General features: G+C 43.3%; 1 protein-coding gene across 5 annotated transcripts in view; it reads right to left on the bottom strand.

Annotated features, from left to right (window-relative positions):
- Nucleotides 1–18,610, bottom strand: part of FYN (FYN proto-oncogene, Src family tyrosine kinase) — a 214,260-nt gene that overhangs the window by 115,147 nt on the left and 80,503 nt on the right. For all 5 annotated transcript variants that reach the window (XM_047102530.1, XM_047102533.1, XM_047102534.1 and 2 more), the window contains one exon: nucleotides 3,381–3,450. The gene's annotated coding sequence lies outside the window, so the exon portion shown is untranslated. The remainder of the gene's footprint in view (nucleotides 1–3,380; nucleotides 3,451–18,610) is intronic.

Genomic DNA, 18,610 nt, shown 5'->3' with positions numbered 1-18,610 from the left:
TCTATATCAGGTTTCTCAGTCTCAGCAGTTTTGACACCTCGCGCCCGATCATTCCGCATGAGGGGGTTGCTGTCCTGTGCACTACAGGATAGTTAGTAGTGAGCAGAATCCATGGCCTCCACCCACGCGATGCCCATAGCACACAACTCCCCACCCCCTGCTGTGACAACCAAAAAAATGTCTTCAGACATTGACTAGTGTCCTTTGGGAGAACAAAATTAATCTGGGTTGAGAACCACTGCTCTCTGTTTATATATTTACATATCTCCCCCAGGTATGGCTGGGTGGGCGGGGGAGGGTGGTGGGGAGTCTAGATTTTTCAAGGCACTCACAAGTTTTAATTTTAAGAATTTCAAACTTCCTATGACTCATAATGAAGAGTCAGGACATGTGATACAGTGCTACCTTGAAAGATTTATAAAGAACACTACTGCTGTCTTAAACAAAGGGTGGTGAGGCTTGCCCTCATTTCAGTCAAGACGCGTAAGAAGACGGATTTGCCGTTACCCTATCTTTTGGATGGCTCTCCTCCCTACTTTTAAGAGTTCCATTCTTCGAAGACTACTGTTAACAAATCCTTCATGTTCCATTACCAGGCACTCAGTACTGACTGCAAAAGAAGAACACTGGGGTTGGTGTCTCCTCACATCGTCTATAGATGCAATGGCCCATGGTACCAATGGCCCACGGTACCGCTGGTGGACCAACCACCTCAGGGGCAGGGTTCCCAGCGCTGGGCCACGTATCCAGGAGGGGTGTGGTAAAGCAGATGCTTCCTCAAGGAGAGGCAGGGTGGGAGGGAGAGGGAAATAATATCAGGAGACAAACAGTACAAGAATGGAACACGGTAAGTTCAGCCCAGAGAGGGGAAGATGAATGATGGAGAGTGTCTCCAAATACCGGAAGGGCTGGTGTGTGACAGAGTGGAAAGACCGGTCTCTACTTAGAAAGTGACTAAGAGCATAGGCGGCTCAATAACATTTATCACAGGCCTTCCATTGTGCCAGGCACCGTCTGGGCACTGAGACCAGAGGAAGGAAAAAGACCAAGGTCCTGCTTCATGGAGCATATGTCATAATTCACTGTAAAGACTAGAATGCTTTCCTTCCCTCCCTGCTTCCCTTCTTTCTTTTTAACAATTTGAGCTAAACACCCAGGTATTTGCTCATTTTTTTTTCCCATTGTAAAACTACGGTTTAATTAACATAGAGCAAAAGTCACCCTTTTATTGTAGAGTTCTATGAGTTTGCAGGAAATATACAGTTGTATCAATATCACCACAGATGGGGGCACCTGGGTGGCTCAGTCGGCTGAGCATCTGACGTCCGCTCAGGTCACAATCTCGTGGTTTGTGAGTTCAAGCCCCATATTGGGATCGCTGCTGTCAGCACAGAGCCTGCTTCAGATCCTCTGTCCTTCTCTCTCTGCCCCTCCCCTGCTTGCCCTCTCTCTCAAAAAATTAAACAAACAAAAAATATTGCCACAGATAAAGATCCAGAACAAATTCATTACTCTCTAAAATTTTCCTGTTTCCCTTAACTTTTTTTTTATTTTTATTTTTTTTTATTTTTTTTTTTCAACGTTTATTTATTTTTGGGACAGAGAGAGACAGAGCATGAACGGGGGAGGGGCAGAGAGAGAGGGAGACACAGAATCGGAAACAGGCTCCAGGCTCTGAGCCATCAGCCCAGAGCCCGACGCGGGGCTCGAACTCACGGACCGCGAGATCGTGACCTGGCTGAAGTCGGACGCTTAACCGACTGCGCCACCCAGGCGCCCCTTAACTTTTTTTTTAATTGGCGCAAGCTACTCTTCACGTAGCAAGCTCCCTACCCCTGAGAGAATTTGGACTGCCCTTTGTCACGGGTTCTGTAGAAGAGATTTGATTTTGGCTCGAGGGAGAATGGGCTGGACAACCCCTGAAGCTGTGTCCATCTCTCCAATTCTATCAAACAAAGGGGTCCACTTAGGGACACCTAATCTTAAACACCAGCCCATCTGCAGTGACACAGTTGATTCCCTCCAACCACAGGAAAAGTCCCATCCCAATGCCAAATTCTTGTAGTTAAAGCTCAAAAATTTAGTCTGATAACTGGATCTCCAGGAGGAGTACATAATAAGCACAGACAAAAAAGTAAATAAATAAAAATAAAGCTTTGGAAATGAATGCCTAAATACGGTACCCGAGACCCAAACCACGGGGACCATCTATTCCCGACCCGTCTTTTCCTGCTCATTATTTTGGTTCGTAGTAACAATGACTCCAAAACTGAATGGAACTCAAACGAACTCCAAACTCTAACTGCACTTGGCTCCAAAGGTAACAGGAAGGTAAGTTAAATTAGTCAAGCACATCTAAGAATGGGTAGGCAGAGGTGGAGAAGACAGCAAATGTCTTGGGGTTCCCACAAGGTGTTACAGAGTGGACTCTGGAGGACGGACCGTGGTGACCAGCTGTGACATCTCTTGTGACAGCAAATGTGGTGTGACCAACCCATCCCCAGTGGCCCTCCTGCTGGGAGATATGTACACCTTTTGGTGGTCTGACTTCAGTGGCAAATGTCTAGTTTCCAAACGACGCTGTCCTGTTATCAAGAATAACTGCTTTATTTAACACCTACTATGCCCCAGCACTACCTAGCTCATTTTATTCTCATGACAACCTTATGACGGAGGTAACATTACAAGCCTCATTTTACAGATGAGGAAACTGAGGCTTAGGGAGGGTATGTAACAACCAGTTAGTGTAGAACTTAAACTTCAACCCGGGTCTCCTGATCTCGAAGACAGTTCTTTTTACTACTGCTAGCAAGGTCTTCTGGGTGGTTGCTGAATTTAATGTTCTTGGCCTCTCCGGCCACTGTCATGCTGGGACTGGCTCCCAGACGTGCTGAGTTCTTGCTTCCCTTCAACTTTCCATTTCCCAAGCAGCTAACTGACTATTTCTTGTTTCAACAGATAGGCCATAAGGATCTCCCTGCAGCGGAGAATCTTTGTTGCTGTTGTTATTCTATTAGTCTGCAGTTTATTACTCTTATAGTCCATGTTAGACTATACTCATATAGTCTAGGTTACCTAGACTACAAGCTCAACTGTCAAGGGTATTCTTTATCCTGTATTCAGAAACTTTCCTAAATCTAGATTTCTTATTAAATCTTAGAAAACTCCATATTTCTAATATTACTTAATAACATATCAGTAACAACAAGAAAAATGTCATACTGTTAGAAAGTACCAACTGAATGTTACATCTAATGATAAAATCCCATTTTGTCTAAATTTAGTGCAGATGTAAAAGATGCACAAAACAAGGCATTGGCTTCCCTTTTGGGCACCATTTTACAACAAAAGATATTAGAAGTAAATGCAGCAACACTTACCAAAATTTCCCCCGACTATCACAAACTTCATACACACCACATGTCTTCTAATACAGCTGCTGGACCAGTCCTGAAAGACAAACCACAACAAAAGGAAAAATGCATCGCTAAACAGAAGTAATTTACCCTTCTGGAAACCACAACATCTTCCTTGTTTGGGGCACTCATCAATGTACCAAACTCTTACTGCCAGATTCCTTTTTGTTTTTCACAGGAAGATGAAACCAATTTACAAATTAACTCAGCACCCACTAATAACAAATAAATTAAAATCGGGACAGTGAAATAAACCAGAAACTGTGCTCATACTTTGTTTGAATTTTTAGCCCTTACTTAAAGTAATTGAAGACAGGGGCGCCTGGGTGGCTCAGTCGGTTAGGCGTCTGACTTCGGCTCAGGTCACGATCCTCATGGTTTGTGGGTTTGAGCCCCGTGTCAGGCTCTGTGCTGACAGCTCAGAGCCTGGAGCCTGCTTTGGATTCTGCGTCTCCTTCCTTCCCTGCCCCTCCCCCGCTCATGCTCTGTCTCTCAAAATAAATAAATAAATAAATAAAAATAAAAAAATTTAAAAAATAAAATAATTGAAGACTAAAGAACTATGCAAAAAGACCTAAAATTGAAGTCATAAAAAATTTCTCCCTCAAACCAATTCCTCTTCCCTGTTTCTTTTAATAATATACTCTCTTCTCCCCTGCTGGCTGAGAGACCCTCACCTTTCTTTTCTAGACTTCATTTTCTTATCTGTAAAATAGGGATTACTGTATTGACCTCCCAGGGTGGTTATGGAGATTAAATGATATAAATTTAGTGACATGTCACAGAAAGGCTTAAAACAGCAGCTGGCATGCAGTAAACACTCAGAGCATTCGAGGAGCTATGATCTTTCTCCTAATCACCCAGGCCTGAAAGCAAACACGGCCTTCCTCACCTCCACTGGACGCCGTGGTCCTGGCCTGCCCTTCTCATCCTTTGGGCGTGCGGGACTCACCGCCTTCCCTCTCTCTTATCATCACACTGGTTGGCATCACACCTTGCAGAAACTCAATTCCTGGCCCCCAGTTTCTTCCCTTCAAATCCCACTCTCACGGCTCTGCAAGGCATCCTTCCTAAACCGAACTTAAAGCCTTGTGGAAACACCTTCCACCGCTTCTCATGACCTTCAAATTTCTCTGTGAAATTACATTAGCCTGGGACTCCAACTTCCCTCTGCTTTGTCTCCACATCTTCCATCGGAAGATGCAGTCACCAGTCCTGCCTGAGCCTGTGGGTCTGCTGGTTTCTTCCGTGAGTGTCTCTGCCCCACAAATGCTGGTAAGGGGCCTAGCCGTTTTCTGAGGCAGGGGATCTTTATTCCTTTTGTGCCACTGCAGCCTAGAGACATGTTTCTCAGAATAACGTTTTTATTTATTTTTATTTTTAAAGTTTATTTTTGAGAGAGAGTGTGCATGTGAGTGGGAGAAGGGGAGAGAGGGGGAGAGAAGGGGAGGGAGGGAGGGAGGGAAAGAGGGAGAGGGAGAGGGAGAGAGGGAAAGGGAGAGAGAGAGAGAGAGAGAGAGAGAGAGAGAGAGAGAAGAGAGGGAGAGAGAATCCCAAGCAGGCTCCATGCTGTTAGTGTGGAGCCAGACGTGGGGCTTGAACCCACAAACCATCAGATCATGAGCTGAGCTGAAACCAAGAGTCTGACGCTTAACTGACTGAGCCACCCAGTGCCCCTCAGAATAATGTTTTTAAATGCTTGAAATTAATACATGCAATGAACAGGATTCAAAAGAGGTATACTGATATGCAGTTATCAAAATACATAACAAAACAGTTTTTATATTTAAACAAGGTCCAGCAAAAGTCTAATAATTACTGTAATCTGAAGTACTATTGGGCATAAATGGTATTTTAGAATATCTGTAACCATAAAGTAATATGAAAACACCCATAATTTCTATTGGTGACAAATGGCTAGTGCTACTTTCATAATAGAAGGAAATGTTAGATTTTTCTTTTTTTTTTAATGTTTATTTATTTTTGAGAGGGAGAGAGAGACAGAGTGTGAGCAGGGGAGGGGAAGAGAGAGAGGGAGACACAGAATCCGAAGCAGGCTCCAGGCTCTGAGCCGTCAGCACAGAGCCCAACGTGGGGCTCGAATCCACGAACTATGAGATCACGACCTGAGCCAAAGTTGGACGCTTAACTAGCCACCCAGGTGCCCCGGAAATGTTAGATTTTGATTAATGGTTAGTAAAAATAATTTTTTTCCCCCATCCAATTTCACAGACCCCTGAACTCCATCCATGGACCCCCAGGTCATGAGCCCCTGCTCTTAGGCCTGGCCTACCTACTTCTCCTCTTCGTGAGCTCTTTCTAACTTGATTTTCCCAATGTGCTGTTATCTTACCCCTGCTTTTCTGTTTTCAAAAATTATGTTTTATTTGATATAGATACTTGAAATACACTTCTGTATCCTACTTTTTAAGCTGTAAAGGAAGGCCCTCTTTTTTTATTCCTCGCATGGCAAATAATGCCCTGCCTCATAGCACACACAGGAGGGAAGGCACACAGCCACCACTGTTTGAATGTGAGCTCAAGGGCTTGCTTCCGGCCCCACACGGACTCAGCTGATAGGACTATTATGTCACCTCTCTCTGGCAGCTTGTGAGCTCCTAAATATGTAGACAGGACACCTAAACACTCCATATTCAAAGTATAAAATACTGAAATGAGGCAACAAAATGTTCTCTTCTTTTACTTCCCTTTAGAGAGGATGCTCAGATCTCCCAAGAACAGGCTGGACATCACACCATCCTGTCACACAGGGGGCTCCTGTGTGACACAAGCACAATCCCTTCCTCTGTGGAGCACCAAGTCTAGAGCTTTCCCCAGCTAGTGTAGAGTAGATGGGATTCTCTCAATCTTTCAGGGCTTTTGCAAAGACAAGAAATATCCAGTGATTTCCTAAGTATGGATACCTTGGTGACCTGTAAAGACAAGGCCAGTTAAGGTTGCTCTGGCTTCTCACTGGTCTCACGGATATGAGCCCGTGGTCCCAGTAGATGGAGGGGTGAAATGTCACCTTCCCTAAGTGACGTTGTCCTTGTATATGAGGCCGAAGATAGCAACTCAACAAAGAGACCGCTTCAGGAAGGTCTACTCCATACCTGGCTGCGTACTTCACTCTGAGCCCCCTGGGTCTGTGATGAATCTGCCTCAGGAGAGACCAGTCCTTTGGTCTTACCAGCTTTGTCCCTAAACAGCTGCAGCTCACTACAGTCAGAAAAGCATGTGACTCTTGACCTTGGGGTTGTGTGTTTGAGCCCCACATTGGGTATAGTCTTGAACTTAATAAACTTAAATAAACTTAACAACAAGAGAATAGCTCTTCCTTTTCAAATGACAAAAGTATCATGATTTCCTCTACTCATAAGGGCACTGTGACCATTTGCTTTGGAATAAATTCACCACTGGCAGCATCTTCCATGCTCGCCATTATATGAAGTGACGCTTAGGACAGTGAGGGTATACTCTCTCCCCCCAGAGAACTACAAAAGATGAGATACCTATTCAAAACAAAGGCTGGCCTTGGCATACTCTTTTTAAACTTAAGGACACTTATATCCATCTCACTTGAATTTGTTCTTCTTGAGACACACTAGGTATATGGTATTAAATAAAAACAGCTTAATGATAACGAACAGGAGCATGACTGTTTAATCTTTTGTTTCAAGAATTATGACATATACATCCTCGTAAATAAATAGTAAGATATTTACAGGCATTCCCACACAACACACTGCACTGCATGTACTTTTTGTTTCTAATACATATCACAGACTATGTGCGGCTCCTGATTAAAGGTAAGATCTCATTACCACTGGGAACAAGTATCTCTAACATGGTTCTCATCTGCATGGGTCATCCCTTCTCCGTTCTTCCTAACAGATCCCCCATATTCCTTCAGCCACAGTGCCTCAGGGGCAGGCGACAACACTCCCAGCTGGAGGGTGGGGACTTGATGGGTCTAAGGCTTTGCAGTGTGCCAACCAGCAACATCGGCATCACCTGGGAACTTCTGAGAAGTGTCAACTCTGAGGTCCCATCCCAAACCTACTGAGTCAGAATCTATGTTACAAGATCCCCAGGTGACCTGTGTGTCCACAAGGTTTCAGATGCACTGATCTAAGGGAAACGCATTCCTCTTGCCAATGACTGGTTCAAGACTAGGCGTGCGACCCAATGCAGGCCAACAAGATGTGAAGAACGGTTTCCTGGGAGCTTCTTCTCATTCTGAGATAAATTCCTCCTTTCTGAATGTTCCATGGGATGTGATGCCTAGGGCTTCTGTAGCTACCTTGCTCAGTCTAATGATAAAGCTGGCCCAGAGAGGAAGGTAAAGACAAAAAACCCCAGAGAAGCAGAGTTGGGGTGACTGCATTAGGTCAACCCTGAAGTCTGTGGAACCAATGGAACCCCAGTAAATTTCATATTGTTCAGGCCTCCTTGAGTTGGGTTTTCAATGACCAGTAGCTGGAAAGCATCTTGACCACTCAGTGCCCAATAAAGCATTATACAAGGAACAGAACACAGAGGCACTGGGCTCAGCCACATGCTGAAGAGTCCAGACAAGTTGGTGCATCGAGAGGCCACAGCAACAGTTTAGAGACTTGTTTTGTTTGGGGAAGTGACCCAGGAGTATTTCTGGTTCTGACAACCTTTGTTCACTTTGCATATTTCCAAGAGCTTTCTAAATCAGCCAGTTTAAATGATCAACCAGAGGAAGTGCTGAACACTTTCCAAATTATTTTAGCCAGAGTGGTCAACAGTTGCTTTCCCCAGAAGCCACATGGATGTCATTTCCTGTAAAGACAATGGGAGACTAATTGCTCAGCCTCAGACTCCAGTAGGGAAGACAACCTGTGACATGTAATTACTGGCAGGGTAAATAAGGAAAAGCTGGAGGATCTCAGAATCTGCTTTTGGATCCACTCCAATAACTTGGGGGAAAGTAAAAAAGAGCCAGCTGGTCTAGAAAAAGATTTGAGGGGCCAGGAGCTTAGGCAGTTGCTCTTAGCATTTTTACATACCACTGGTACTTATTTAAGACCTTTCTGAGGAAACCAAGTAGATCTGCTCTTATATAAAGCCATATACGGCTTTGGTGTAACTTTGCTTCATGTACAGGAGTGATGTGGTCAAGGAGAAGTGGGTGTCTAAATGGACATGATCTCTTCTGTGTTATAGCTTCTTAGCCCCAACAGGATATTTTGAGGGATGGGTTTGTCATGTTGGCTTGATGAAAGATGTGCTTTCTTTTTTTTTTTTTAAGTTTATTTATTGTGCGAGAAAGAAAGAGAGAGCATGAGCAGAGGAGGGGCAGACAGAGAGAATCCCAAGTAGGCTCCAGAACTGTCAGCGCGGAGCCGGACGCGGGGCTCAAACTCACAACTGTGAGATCATGACCTGAGCCGAAACCAAGAGTTGGATGCTTAACTGACTGAGCCACCCAGGCAACCCCAAGAACGTGCTTTCTATCACGGAGTGAATATTAGTTGGTTTTCCACAGAATTTTCTGTACGTTCTATCACCTCAGATCTCTTTTTCTCCCCCAAAGCTTTTTGCCTTCTCTTCCCTGGTATTTCATATACTTCCATAGTCCCAACCATTACCCCTTGTCACGTGTTTTAAACTATATCCCTAGATCTATCACCCATGCTACCTCCTAAATATAATGTACCTTAAAGGTGGGGACCTCGTTTTGGTCACTGCTAGTGTATCAATGCTTATCAGCACAGTGGCTGGCGTTGAGTGTTATATGTTTGTTGAATGAGTGAGTGAAAGTCTTCACTCAGAGTCTTAGGATGACTCACAGAAGTTCTTGCTATGACCTCCTAACTGGCCTGACTTTGGTGTCTCCTTTTCCCACTCTATGGACACACATGAAAGCTCTGAATTACAGCTCTGATCATGTCAGTTTCAGAATGCCCCAGCTGGGAATGACTTATTTATTAGCTGTATTTTCCAGGTGAGAAACTGGTCCCAGTGAGACCAGGAGACTTGCCTTAGGTCTTACGAATAGTAGGTGGCAGAGGCAGGATTATAACTCAGGATGCTAACCAGTGGTTCTTGCCACCATACTACTGACTGGTTTGAAATCTTCAGCGATCTTTCAGTAGAACCTAGTACAGGGCTAGGTATGTAGAAGTCACATAATAAATATTTGTTAACTGACTGGATAAATGAGTGTCTCCCTTTTGCGTATACCAATGGGTTTCAGTTTTTCTTAAAGTGGAATACTCTTTAAAGAAAGACGATTCTCAGGGCGCCGGGGTGGCTCAGTCGGTTAAGGCTCCGACTTCGGCACAGGTCATGATCTCACAGTTCGTGGGTTTGAGCCCCGCATGGGGCTCTGTGCTGACAGCTCAGAGCCTGGAGCCTGCTTCAGATTCTGTGTCTCCCTCTCTCTCCTCCCTTCCCCTGCTCACACTCTGTCTCTCTCTCCCTCTCAAAAATAAATAAACATTTAAAAAAAAAAAAAAGAAAAGAAAGACGATTCTCCAGTATACAACATGGAGAAGAGGGGAGCTGCTCTGGACCTTTGCCCCTGCAGTACCTCTGAGCCACCTCCTAAGAACCTCAGGGCTTGGTGGCACTGCAACAAAACAAAACAAAACACGGATGACTTACACAAACTCTTCAACTTTGTACTTAAAGCCACCATTACTCCAAACCCACCTCAACCTTATCTTCCATTTCTTCTTCCTCCTTCACGCCCAGTCTTACCAAAGCACTTGCTGTTCCCAGCATCGCCCCTTCCCCAGGCCTTCCTGTGCCGTTTCTTCCCTCTTATGTGTTCTTACTTCCACTTGCAAGAATGGAGAACCAACCTGCCCTCAGGCCCAACTCTAATATAAATCCCTCCCTGAAGTTCCTGCCCAATTTCCTCCACTAGAATCAATCTCACTCTATTTGTACCTCTCCTATAGAACTTACCATATCATCTACTGCAAGGGAAAGAGACAGCTCCTTGAGGGCAGGAACCTACTCTAAATTTATCTTCGAACCACTGGCACCTTGCTTGGCCCAATGCCTTGCACAGAAGAGGCACTTCTAGTCATTTTGTTGCATTCAAAGGGCTTTATCCTTTTTAGTTCACTTCTGTGACCAATTATATAAATTCTCCAATGGGGATTCGAAGTCTTCCTCTAGACAATAGAGGCTGATGAGAAGCCAGCACACACTTGTGGAGCCCCCTTACTAAGAAACAACTGTATGAGTCTTTGCTGAGTCTTATTGTCAAAAGCAAAGAATGTGGGGGCAGGGAGAGTGACTTCCCCTCCCCTCCATAGCTCTCCTGTGGCTGTGGCTGCCCTGCACAGCGTGAGGTACAAGCTGGGCAGCCTGTGCACAAAGATAACAATAGATTTCAAATACAGTCCTGACTCCTTCCATGCTACAATATTCTCTGCGAGTCTAAAGTCAATTGTCTGAAAAATTAAAGCGTTCCAAATGGCGGGATAATGCATTAAACAAGCCAGTGCACAAAGCCCAATCACAAGGGAGGAGGACGGGAACCAGAAAACACAGGGTTCCCTAGGAAACCAAACCCACTTTATGACTACTGTGGCCTTCGCTCCCCTTGGGGGAGGAGGAGGGGTGCTCTGAGAAGGCACCACTGACCCATCTGCTTCCCTTGCCTGCGAGGCTCTATTTCTTCTGGCTTTACTCCAATGAGTTGGGGAGACTCAACTGAGGCTCGGTTGTTGCTTGTTTGATTATTTGCTGGAGGGGGAGTAAAGAGCAGAAGAAAAGAGGAGGAAGACAGACAGAAAAAGAGATGAGCACAGAAGGCACTTGGCCAGCAGAAAGAAATTACTGACCACAGAATAAGAGGGCAGGAAGGCAGAACTACAAAAGGCTGGCTCAGGGAATCAGAGGCTCCCTGTGAGCAGGGCACCACCAAACCAGCAAATGAGTTTACCCTCAGTTGCCCAAGAGGCCAGCTCTGAAGTCAGACTAGAAAGGTATACATTCTGGGCTTAACGGCACAAATGGTTGGACTGAGTCAAGCAAAGGGATGGCTGGAGGGCTCGGGTGGGGCTTTTAGGGCTCCCCTTTGCCCCCTGTAATCTCCATCAGCCCCAAGCAAGCATAGTAATAATATGATTCATAATAATAATAATGAATTATTAAGTTTAAACTTTTAGGCTGAAGATGGGGAAGAAATAAATGCCATTGGAATAACTAATTAGTTGACTTTCAGAAGGAAAAAGATTCTGTTATTCTATAAGACTCATGGAATGAAGTTTATATTTATAATAATCATGTCTTTTCTTTAATGAGTTAAAGAATGAGCAATGAGTTTCTTTCAGGTGATCACATTACTTAGATGTCAGGTAAAAAGAGAAACTGTTTTGTAGTATACTTGAATGATTTCTGCCTTGCCCTTATAAATGAAGCTGTTTCTAGGGATCTGCTGTCCAGAGTCTGAACAACTTATGATGCAGGTACAGCTGCTGGACAGGTCCCTGAGCTCTGCCTGATTACTACTCCTGAGACCTTCCAAACAGATACTGTGCAGTGGCTCCTGGGAAGGTCCGTGAAATGCACACAGTATCACAATACTGCCAAGATCAAGATTAATAATGATGTGTGTAGAGCCCTTGGAGTGTAGGCTGGCTACAATATTATAATCCCAGAATCTTAAGGATGAATGAAATGTTGAAGAATATCTAGTCCAGTAGTTTTAGTGCTATGTTTTTAGTACAAGAACCTTCTGAATTCATACACGTGCACACATTTTCAAGGTTGATACCGGATGCCAATATATTAGATGAAAGTAGAACAGAACAGTCTTGGTTCAAGGGTAAAAGGACTCAAAATGCTACCACCTGGGCCATCCTTCTGGCCCACTTGGCACTTCCATGGAACCCTAATGTTCTAAGAACACCGAAAATCACAAATCTAGTCCCCAACTCCCATCCAGCCTCTTGTCTCCGTCTCTTCTAGCCCGAGCACAGGTTTGCCATGCGGCAACATGGGTAAGGAAACACCTCTACCTTTTCTCTACCAAGGATCTATTTTACCCACACCCAGGACCCAACATTATGAGGATTTCACCTCTCATAAAAAACTGCATTTTTGAAGCAGTAGCTAATTTATTTGCCTAGGTCATATTTGGAGTCAGTGACACCTCAACCTAAACCTTAGCCCTGCTATGCTTGGTAAATTCGGGAAAATTCCTGGATAGTGTGAAGTGAAAGTAGAAACCCAGCAGATGCTGGTCTTCTCTTCCTCTGCTTATTTATTCAAAACAAATCTCCATCCAAAAAAAAAAAAATCAAATAACTAGGAATAAATCCAACACAAAACACTGAGAGAACTTAAAGAGCTAAATAATAGAGGGTTATGCATGTAAGTGAACTGGAAGTCTGTTTTTAAGTCAGTCCCCTCCCCAGACTGAATCTTCAATGCATTTCAATTAAAAAAAAAAAAAAAAAAAGATAGGGTTTTTTTTTCCCAGGTGGAAATTGACAAGTTGATTCAAAAACATCTATGGAAATGCAAAGAGCCACAAGCCAAGATAATGTTGAAGAAGAACAACAAGGCTGGAAAACTTACTCTATCAGTTTCAAAATTCATTATAAAATAATAGTAATTAAGACAGTGTGGCATTTGTTTAAGGATAAATAGGCCAATAGAAGAAAAAAGAAGGTCCCAAAATAGACCTATACAAAGAGTCATCTAAATTATGACAAAGATGATGCTGAAGTTCAATAAATGGTGTTGGGTTCACTGGGTATTGTGGGTTGTGCCTCAGAAAGATACAATGAAGTCCTAACCCCCTCAGTACTTCAGAAGGTGACCTTACTTGGAAATAGGATCTCTGTAGATATAATTCATTGAAATGAGGTCAGAGTGGATTAGGGTGGGTCCTAAATCCAATATGACCGGTGTCCTTATAAGAAGGAAATTTAGACACAGGGTGACATGAGGGGAACGGGGCCATGTGGGAATGGAGGCAGAGATCAGATCAATGCAGCTGCAAGCCAAGGAGTGCCAAGGAGCTAAGATGGATTCTTCGCTAGAGCCTTCAGAGGGAGCACGGCCCTACCCACCCCTTGATTTTTAACTTCTAGCCTCCGGAACTTCTGAAACAATAGTGTTTGTTGTTTGCTCCAGCACCGAGTGTGGAGCCTGATGTGGGGTGCGATCCTGTGACTCTGGGATCATGACCTGCGCCGAAATCACGAGTTGGATGCTCAACTGACTGTGCCATCTAGATGTTCTGAAAAAAATTCTGTTTTTTAAAAAGTTTTATTTACTTTGAGATAGAGAGGGTGGCAGAAGGCAGAGAGAGAGGGGTAGAATCTCAAGCTGCTGACAGTGCAGTGCCTGCTGTGGGGCTCAAACTCATGAAACTGTGAGATCAAGACCTGTGCCGAAATTAAGAGTCAGGCACTTAACTGACTGAGCCGCCCAGGTGCCCCTGAAAAGAATTATTCTTAACCTCTACTTTATACCATGCAAAAATGAACTCCACACGGATGGTAGAACCAAATGTGAAAGGTAAAATAATACTTTAAGAAGAAAACAGAATAGCTTCACACTTTGCGAGAAGTAAAGATTTTTAAAGAACAGAACACAAGAAAATGCTAACCGTAAAGGAAAAATATGATAATTTGGACTATATTAAAATTAAGTATGACTTTGTCAAATGACATCAGAATCAAAAGGCATGCACACAGTGGAAGTTAACTGCGATGTTAAATCCAGCAAAGAACTCCTGTAAATCCATAAGGAAAAGGTAGACAACCTAATAAAGAAACAGGCAAATACTTGAGAAGAAATTTCACAAAAAAAGGACATCCCAATGGCCATTAAACAGATTAAAAGCTGCTCTGGTCATCAAAGAAGAGTAAAATCACAATGCATTGTCTAAAACAACAAAAACATTTGTGAGGATATGGAATAAATGGAACTGCCATACATACTGATGAGAGTGTATATTGATAAAGACACTGGCAAACTCGCAGTATCTGAAAGCTGAACACACTCATATCCTATAACTCAAGGTCTCTCCATCAAGGAATCTATCCTACACAAATGTTACACATGCTCACCCATTGACATGTAGAAGAGTGTTCTTAGCAGTATTCTTTGTAATAGCCCTGCACTGGAAACAACATAAAAGCCCATGTATAATAGAAGAAGGGTTAAATAAATTTTGGTATAGTTATACAATACTATACAGCAATGAGAATGAACAGACTCGTAACAACATGGAGAAATCTTCCAAATACAATGTTAAGGGGGACACAAGATTACATAGCACAATTTTATTTACACAAAGTTCAAAATAAACAAAATCAGTGTTGTTAGAAATAACGCTATCAGTTACGTTTGGAGTGGGCGTGGTTAGGGACTGGGAAGGGGTGTAAGGGGCTTTAGGTATTTGGGGGACACTCTTTCTCCATCTGGCTGCTGTTTTCACAGGAATGTTCACTTCATGAAAAGTCAGTTATCGGTGCACTTAATTTCTGTACTTTTCTGTGTGAATGTTATACATCAATTAAAAAAAAATCTTGGTGGTTAATGCAGTGAAACCAGAAACAAAACAGGGCTCTTACAAGTACTGAAAGAAGACAGCACAGCAATCTAATTTAAGCAAGATAATTTAAAAATTTGCTCTGCTAAAAGCTTCAAAAATGCCATTTCATTAAATTGTGTTTTTTATTCACTTAAGATGACTCTCATGCCAAAGCTCTTGTATTGTCGTATCTCGGGATTGAATGAAGCAAACAGTTTCCAAAATAAAATAATACAAATCATTTTAATTTTATCTGATTTCTTAAAGCAAAAATTTAGATATTAAGACCAATTTTTTCATGTCAATTAAAAAAACAACTTTCTGGGTCCTGGTTCTGGTTTACCATCTGAAGAATCCCTAAACGAGAAAGTCTTGGGGATAAAGGTGTTTTCTTTCTGTGGCACTCAGTATTTCCCTTCCAGAGTCACCACGTGAGATTAGCTCATTCCTGCCATTGGAAGCCACAGCAGTTGTGTCTGCCTTCACAACCTGGTTGTGGATAAATGTATAATTTCCCCCTGACCGTCTAAAATACTGAAAATAACTCCCCGGACACCACTCCAGCCTTTGCCAATTTCTATGGCTCTTCAGATTCCCATTGTGCAATGTCCATGGTCATCAGGTAGAGTCTTGACCTACCTCAGAGCAGCAGCATTATACGGTTGGAGAGAGAATTCTGTCGCCTAGTCCTGGGGGCAGCTCACCCCCCATCTTCTGCTAGGCCCTCTCCCCCTTCTGGTCAGTGCCTGGTGAGAGGAGAGCTCATCGTCATTCGACACACGCTCTGTACAACTGCTCTAGCTACCACTGAAATAAATCCCTTGGAGCAAAAAAACCATATGGTCAGACTTTTGGCTTTCTCAGACAGCTTTGTTTTCTCGGATCCTCAGGTAGGGAGATTTATTTGGGCACTTACATGGCATCCTGAGGCTGTAGGCAGTCCCCACAGGAAGTGAAAGATGGCCACACCCACCATGGCCTACATGTTGAGTGGGGAAAGAAACCTCATGAGAAGACTCTGGAGGATGTGGGGCTCCTATGAAGGAAGGAAACCTCACTCACTCTCACCCTGAGAGGAAAGCATGGGGACCAGGGCCCTGGAGCTGTTATCCTCCAACCATCTTGAAGAAACCTGGGCCTTTCTCTGGCCACTACATTTCCCTCAATAGCAACTTCACAAAGGAGACTCCTTTTTAGATTCAAGCTCTGTTGTTTTTGTGCAGACTTTCTGTGCTTATTCTATTCCTAATTTTGCTGCCTGACAATGACTTTGTGGGCACTTTAAGAATGTTTCCACATCCCCAGATAGAGATCCCTGTGGTTAAAAAAAAAAACAGACAAACAAACAAACAAAACCCTTGCTTTTTAGATATATATCTTTTATCATGAGTAACCACAGAGATTTTTCAGCACTTACATGGACTGAAGAAAACCATCCAGGCCAAATTCCTTGAGAGCCTCTTAGCTAAATGACTTGGCTTTATCAGCCAGGGAAGGGATAGGCAAACTATATCCTGTGGGCCACATCTGGCCTGCTGCCCACTTTTACACAACCCATGAACTAAGAATGGTTTTTACATTTTTAAGTTCTTAGGGAAAAAATGAAAAGAATATTTCATGACATGTGAAAATTATAAGAAATTCAAATTTCAGTGCTTATAAATGGAGTTGTGTTGGAACACAGCCATACCCACTAGTGTACCTACTGTGTCTGGCTGCTGTCATGATACAACAGAGTTGTCTGACAAAGACTATATGGCCCACAAGGCCCAAACTACTTACCATTTGGCTATTTACAGAGATTTGCCAAGCCCTAAGCTCAGGTAACTGTTATGTATTTGTGGAAGGCTGTCCCCTCTGATCTCATTCTCTGTTCTGAGCTTCTGAAGCTGTCTTCTCTGCAATCAGTCAAATGCAAGTCCTAATGCTAGTGCCAATTTCACACTAACCTACTAAACCCGCACAACCCACTAGAGCAGGGCCTTTTTCAACCTGTGGTCTGGTAATCAGTATAATGGGCTGCAAAAACCTACTCAGTTTGGTTGTGCCTAGCATTTCTTTGATAAAATAAAAGAAAAATATCGAGGGCACTGTTAGGGACTGAATTATTTCCCCCTTGCCATTTCATGTGTTGAAGTTCTAACCCGCAACACCTCAGAATGTAACTGTGTTTAGAGACAGGGCCTTTAAAGAGGCAATTAAGGTAAAATGAGGTCTCAGGGTGGGCTCTAATCCAATATGACCAGTGTCCTTATAAGAGGAGATTAAGACATGCACAGAAGAGCGGACGTCCCATGTGAGGGACAAAGGGCAAAGATGGCCACCTGCAAGCCAAGGAGAGAGGGAATCAAGCTTGCCAACACCTTGATCTTGGACTTCCAGGCTGTGAGAAACTACATTTTTGTTGTTTGAGCCACTCAGTCTGTGTGGCAGCCTAGGCCACCCAATATAGGGGTCATACATAGTATTATTTGGTGAGAAAAAGTTTTTTTCAATCACATATGCATGTGATACGGCTGTGATGTAAAAATGTAGTATATTCTGTGTGTTAGGTCAAAAATAAATTGACAAGCACTACACTGGAGAGACATATACACGCTTGGTACAAAATCACAGAGGGATGCTCTAACTGAGCCAAGACGAAAAAGGGGGAAGAGCCCTTACTGGGCACATGACAGGCACTCTGTGTACATTATTTCATTTCATTCTCACAGTGGCCCTCTGCATGGCTTAAGCTGTATGTCTCCAGCTGACCAACTTAAGTGCAGGGAAGTTAAGTGACTTACACAGCCAGGCCTGACTCCAAAGTTTATGATGTATTACTCCTCATCATGAATCAGTTTGTACTTCCATGTCCCTGAGAACAGGTTGCAGTGTGACGACATTAAGGGATCAAAAGGAAGGGGAAAACATTTGTAAATTATCATAGCTGGCACTTACCAAACACTTCCTATGTGCCAGGTACTGTGCCATGCTTTACATAAATGACCCCACTTCATCCTTATTAACCACCCACAGAGTAGGTTCTGTTAATCCGCGCTTTTCAGCTAAGGAAGTGTGGAAAAAATTAATTAACTTGCCCAAGGTTACAAAGCTGGTAAATTGCAGACCCAGGATTTGAACTCCCATTGATCTGACATTTAAGCTAGAACTCTTGCCCACCCCAACCTCTCCTTTGGCCCGACCATACTTATTGTCAACCTAATATATGTTTGCCGATAATCTCTGCTTGAAGAAAATAGACGCATACTTTCTGTTCATATGTCCAATAAATGCCAACTGAACACATATCACCTGCCAGGCCCTGTTCTGAGGGGTAGGGATACAATAATGAACAAAACAGAATTCTTGCCATCATGGTGAACGTTTGGATAAAACTTTAAAAGTACAACCACAGCACAGTGACTGAAATCACCCCATGTGCAGGGTCACGAGGAGTTGAGATTCAGGTGTGTTAAAGGTGTAGGCCAATGAAACTGAAGAAATGGTAGAAAACAAAGGAAGGTGGGTATGGTTTACTACACAGAAATTTCTGGTAATTGTATTCAATATCTCTTGTGTCCACCAGGTTTACTTATCATGTGGGCATGCTGAGTCTCCAAGCCGACTGGAAATGTTTCAATGGCAGGGGCTATGTCATATTTTAAAATGTTCC

This window comes from Lynx rufus, unplaced genomic scaffold (genome assembly GCF_022079265.1).
Source record: "Lynx rufus isolate CCGP_SWC_20201006 ecotype Redwood Valley unplaced genomic scaffold, mLynRuf1.p SCAF_6, whole genome shotgun sequence".
NCBI classification, from domain to species: Eukaryota; Metazoa; Chordata; class Mammalia; order Carnivora; family Felidae; genus Lynx; species Lynx rufus.
This window is presented reverse-complemented; position numbering and strand designations above follow the sequence as displayed.